Source organism: Gossypium hirsutum, chromosome A08 (assembly GCF_007990345.1).
Source record: "Gossypium hirsutum isolate 1008001.06 chromosome A08, Gossypium_hirsutum_v2.1, whole genome shotgun sequence".
In the NCBI taxonomy this organism is placed as follows: Eukaryota; Viridiplantae; Streptophyta; class Magnoliopsida; order Malvales; family Malvaceae; genus Gossypium; species Gossypium hirsutum.
In genome coordinates, this window is record NC_053431.1 from 106654582 (window position 1) to 106660651 (window position 6070).

At 33.9% G+C, this 6070-nt stretch overlaps 1 long non-coding RNA gene across 1 annotated transcript; it reads right to left on the reverse strand.

Moving 5' to 3' along the window:
- Positions 1-1390: 1390 nt before the first annotated feature.
- On the reverse strand, positions 1391-2143 carry LOC107929637 (uncharacterized). Its single transcript, XR_001692871.2, has 2 exons — positions 1939-2143; positions 1391-1676 (listed from the first exon to the last, which is right to left on the reverse strand). It is a non-coding gene; the product is annotated as an uncharacterized lncRNA (long non-coding RNA).
- Between the last annotated feature and the right edge of the window lie 3927 nt (positions 2144-6070).

The window sequence follows — 6070 nt, forward strand, 5'->3', positions numbered from 1 at the left end:
GTTGAAACCCAAATCTTGATGTGGGTTCCATCTAAAGCACCTAAGAAATTCTACATCACATGTATAAAACCTTAAGTTAGGATACTATATTTAAATCTAAATCAACTAAATTATGTACGAGCTATATATAGAACTCACTCTAATACCTTGAACCATTTCCACCTTGGGTCTATATAATTAGCTGTAATTGGCTCTGTCTTTTTAAATAGCACATCTTGTAAGCGTATGACAGCATTTAAAACATTGTGAAATTATCTGCTAACAGTTTCCCCAGACCTATTAAAGTGATGCTTGATAATTTGATTTTTAAGATAATAAGAAATGATATTTAAAAACATTGCCACTTGCTCATCAATAAGCATGTTCCTTGACGACTTCAATCCCCTTAAAGTTTGTAACATCTCACATAGTTTAAAAAAGGTAGTTCTATTCATCCTAACTTGTTCGATACAGGTCTCGTCACTAGCATATACAAGTCTTTTCACATAATCTCGTTTTGCATAAAAATCTAAAATATAGGATCTAATCCTTGGTCTATAAGTATGTAGGCTATAGATGGCACCCAATGTAAGTAAGAACCAATTCGCAACTATACACATTTGCAACCATATTGTCAATGCAAGACCAATTCTTTTACGCCTCACACTTTTTACTATTAACGGCAAACAAGCCATTACTGCAAGATATTAAAGTGTTACATATCTTCAAATCATAGTAAAAGGGTTACAGTTCTTCAATACTAATTTCAATAACAGTAAAACAAAATCAAAGAATTTAATTTTTAAAGAACTTACAGTGGTTAAGTGAATACAAGAAGCTCAACTGTGGGTGGAAGAAGCAATCAAGCAAGTCAAAGAAGAAGAGGAAGCAATAACACACTATCAAAGAAAAATGAACAATACATATTTATCAAATTTCATTCAACAAAATCAACTCTTTGTTTAGCAAATAATAATGTCTTGAACATTAAAAGAGAAATTAATAATGAACATCTAATCTTGAAATACATCCACATCCAAATTACATAATTTCCAGTGTTGTCGAAATATACATATATTATATGAAACTTTTTAATTTACCTTTTAAAAATTCGATCTTTAATTTACCTTTAATTCGATCTTTAAATGTTGATTGTTGACCAATTTCTATATCTACCGAGATTATATTATTTTTGTCTAAATTTTATAATAACATTATATTTATAAAAATATAATTATTGTTTTTTTATTGTATATAAAAATAAAACTATTATAAGTAATAGAAAAAGAGTTATTAAGTTATTATTATAAAAGTTAAATACATCCATTTTCTTTTTCCTCCCCCCCCCCCAAAAAAAAGTGATGGTGTCATTGCTTTTTTGTCAAGTTTACGAGGAATTTTGCACATTATATGAATCACTACTATTTATGATGTTTTTTTATAGAGTGAATAAGATTTTTCTTTATTGAAATCTTGTTGTCATTCACGTGCTTTCCCACATTACATTACATTATAAAGTGAGTAAGATTGGGGGGAAAATTCAACACTCCCGAGATATATCTCTTGGATTGGGGAAAAAATTGGAAATTCATCTCCATAACAAATTAGCCTCTTAGCCTTACCAATAGCCTGTTATATTTAGTTGTGATTGGATGAGTAGATATCCAACTGCAGTAGGACTGGACTAATATCATCACCTGATCATGATAGCAAAAAGGAATCAAGTCTATTAAAAATTTGAAAATAATTATTTAACAAAGTGGCAAACATTTAAAATAAATAAATGAATTTAAATAACTAAGATGCATCATCAAACTGCAGGTCAAAACCTACAGCTAAAAATGCCAAAAAAAATATAGCACATAAACAACATTTTGCAAGAGAACAGAAAAGATACATGAAAAATGCACTTAAATGGGGGCATGCATACCCATGTTACGCCAGTGCATGAAAACTTACCTAAACAATGCCCAGAACATCAATAAGCCTATACCTTGCGGAGGAAACGATAAATGCAAAGAAAGATTATAGCACTACAATAGAATTTTCTCCACTAATGAAGATGGCTATTTCAAGCAAACAAATGGCTTTGAGTTTTAATTGATTTGTGCATTCATGAAGCTAAGAAGAAGAGCACATATGAATTTCTCGATGGACATTTCCTCTGCAAAGAGATCACAATGAGTTACATATCAAGAAACTACCATTATAGAGAAACGCCAGTACAGAGATCATAAGCAACCTCTAACACCCAACAATACTCAAAATGAAATATTTTATATCAAATGTATGCCTCACTAGCTTTGCTGGTGAAGAATTGAATAAATATATAATCTTAGGGAAAAAAAGTAGTCTGAAAAAGAGACTCTCGCCAGATTACTTTTGCAGTAAAACCTATTTTAGCATTTACTAAATCCAACCGGAGATTTTTAGAATATTTTTACCGATTTAATACGCATAGAAATGAGCTGCTTAAGACTGCAAAATTTAGGTTAAGAGAAAGTGAATAAACTGACAGCTAACTTGTCAATACTGTATGAACATAAATCTCATAAGATGATAACTGTTTAGACTTAATAAAAATTGGAAGACTTTGAACTTTTGTTTTTATTAAAACATGGTATTCTACTTGTGCTGGAAAGGTTACACTCTGGCATTCCCCTTCCTTTGTCTTTTTTTTTATACCTCATAATAATAATCTACTTAGAATTCAGATTGACTTTGCATCACTGGTTTTAGGCATCATTTACCCTATATCAAATCAACAAATTAAGCTATTACTACCATTTTCAAGGAACTAGCTTAACTAATCTCAAAGGTTCTAACAAACCCAATTTACAAAAGCTGCAAATAACAAGTATAGCTTAAATTAAGTTGTCCTACTATTTTCCAATTTGATAACTGAAAAAACATGATTTCTGCTAAGAGTAAGCAACAGACAGTATAGAAAATAAAGAAAAGAGCTGGTTGTAAAGTATTCCTTTATGTTGAAAGATCAAAAATAGATAATCCAGAAATGAACAAGAATGAAGGGACGTGCCTGGGCTTAGAAATGCCAGTTTTGTTTCTGTTTTAGTGAGAACGTCGAGATACTCTTCTTCTTCAAGGCTCTACCATTGTTTCTTTCGATGAATCAAACTTAGATGAAATCTATAATAAGAAATTGTTTCATAAAACAGAAATAAAAAGGCAAAAGACAAAGTTCAGGTTAAGATTCATACTTGAAAAACAGTCTACAATGAAACAAGAGATTTTGAAAATCACAAAAAAAAGGAACGACTGAGAAAACTTCTCTCTTTCGATAATGGGTTGGACAGCTATGTTATTTACCAATACAGTTCCGAGTTTCTGACGTGATTTCAAGTTTGATACTTTGTTTATTAAAAAAATCAAAGATGATGGTGAAGGAGGCAGTAACAAAAATAAGCAAAAAAAATTGTGGGTAATAAAAAAAGGCAGACAGGAAAATTAAAGGAACAGCAGAAGGAAAAATGTTTACCTGACCTTGGATGAAGGGGAAGAATGCCGGAGTCGAAGGAAGCAAGAAATGGCTGCCGATTGAGTGTTTTTGAGGTGAGATTTTGATAAGGGTAAAATATGGTTTTACAAGCAAGGAATAGGTAAACGGTGAAGAGGGTAGGGAATAGAAATCCTTAAAAATCTCTGCTTAAGCCCAGAATGGAATACAGCTGTAATAGGGTATTCCATTGAACCAAACGTCGATTTATGTGGGCCTCCAGAATGGGGTTGTAATAGGCATGTAATGGCATAGCCATTACCTTCAACCAAACATGTCGTGGCATTTTCCTGCATATCTTCCTCTCATATTGCTTTGCTTTTCATAAAAAATAATATTTTATATAATTTTCATCCTACAACTAAAACCTTAAATTGTAAGTATTAAGGGTTAAAAAAGTTATTCTATCTATTTTATAATTGCCATATCTATTTTAATTGTAAGTATTAAGGGTTAAAAAATTTATTCTATCTATTTTATAATTGCCATATCAACAAAATTAATGAAAAATGGACAAAGGGATCAAAATTTTTAAATAAAAAGTTGTTGAGTGTTTTTCTGTTCTATCTTATTGAAGGGGACAATCAAATATTTATACACATGATTACTGCTCATGGAATTGACATTCTTGGTAAGCTCTATACTTGTTGGACACATGTATTGGTTTGGTTTGCTTGCTAGACTTCGTAGCCCCACATGCGAACTAGGACTATGAACTACCCTTGCAAGCCCCTTTACCGAACCCCCACTACAAGACCTGCATGCATCCAACTGGTTGGGCCTAACTGAGTTGCGGGTAGGCAATCCAGACTTTATCTGGGTTTAGTGATCACAAATACGCAACAATCTAGTTCCCTTATTGGGTTTAAAGAAGGTTATAAAGTGGCACTCATTGGAGCCATCACTTCACATTAATAAAGCTTGTTGAATATGCGACCACTGAAGCATGACGTTAGTCTCGCCACGTGTACGAAGGGTTATAAAGTGGCGTTCCTTAAAGCCATCACTTCACATTTATACTGTTTGTTGAATACACTACGACCACTGAAGCATGACGTTAGTTTCGCCATATATACAGGTGGACCATGTCTATTTACATCTGGTCGTTGGTGCTCCTCGGTTATTTTAACCTTCAAAACATGTGAGAGAGAAACTCTTTAAAAATAGGGTTTCAAAATCTCTAAAACTTAAAAACTTAATACTTTCTGCAACCAGAGTCGATTGAGGCTTTTCTTCAAGGAAAATCTTGTTAACTTCTTCATTTTAGATTTTATCTTTCTTCTTATTCTTTTTTCTTTTTTATCGAAACTATGTCAAGCATGAGAGGAGCTGGTGGTCGGATAATTCCCAGCTATCCACCACAAAAGCGTGCAACAAAAGTCCCTGTAGAAGCTAGCTTTTGCGTCTACATTACAAAAGAAGAAGAGATGCCTCAGGCTTTAGCCATTTGAGGGATTAAAATCCCCAACTTTGCTTACGAATTCCCTATTCTTGAGAGGCCACATAGGTTGAGCGACACTAATAATGGTAGCTTCCTACTCTTCTCCATGTTCTAAAAGCTGGATTCCATTTGCCGTTGAACCCGTTCTTCTGTCATCTTCTTTAATAGTACAGGATCGCTCTTGGTCAACTTTCTATGTTTTCTTGGTATATCGTGGTGGCTTACTTTATCAACTGCTGCCGACGTAATGAAGTGTCACAGCTCACAGTTTTCCAACGTTTATATTTGTTGAAAGCCTAGAACTAAGGGAATTCGCTGGGCTTCTACTATTTCTCTCCTTGCGACTATAATCACCAACTGATGTTTTAATCATCGACTGAATTAGGGAAAATACATTAGGGTGAAATGTAGGCTCACCGATTGGTTTGGTTTGCCAACAAAGTCGTTCGCACCAAACAGGGACATGTGTCTATTTAAATGACTCATTACAATAAATAATGGTTCAGCCTAACTTGAAAGGCTTCGCATTGGTAATTTCCTGGTTTTAGAGGATGTTATAACCGTGAGGAATGTGTTTCGGTATTGTTTAGAGGGCTTTAGCCCTAATGGATGGAGGTGGGGTGATAGTAGAAAAGTGGCCAAAGCTACTGGTGCGTGACTTAAAAGATAGATATGGCCTCATGAGGCTAGAGATGACCTGAGTCTGATATTAATAGTATATAAAGAGGAGCCTATGAAATTCTTTTACAATTTCTGCAGGATGAAACTTCCCCTTGGATTTTAGCAGTCTCATTGCATAAAGAAAGTTATGCAAATATTAATTTGACAATGGCTTTCACTGACCTTAGAATTATTGTTAGTGCAAGCACAGCTCGTATCTATAATTTCTTTGAGGGACATTCACAAGAAGCATAAAACTAATGCGGGGCTTATAAATGTGGTTATCAGCAGCAAAGAGGAGGCAGATAGTGGAAGACTAGAGTATCACCGTAAAAGGAGAACAGATCATGCTAGGCCTTCTGCTATGATAACCGCTACTCCTGTTTCTCCCTTAGTGAGCTCGCCATCAATAGCACATGCAAGTTCTGTAATGGCCTAAATTCAAGGTTATCAGAATAGTGGTTTCGTAACCA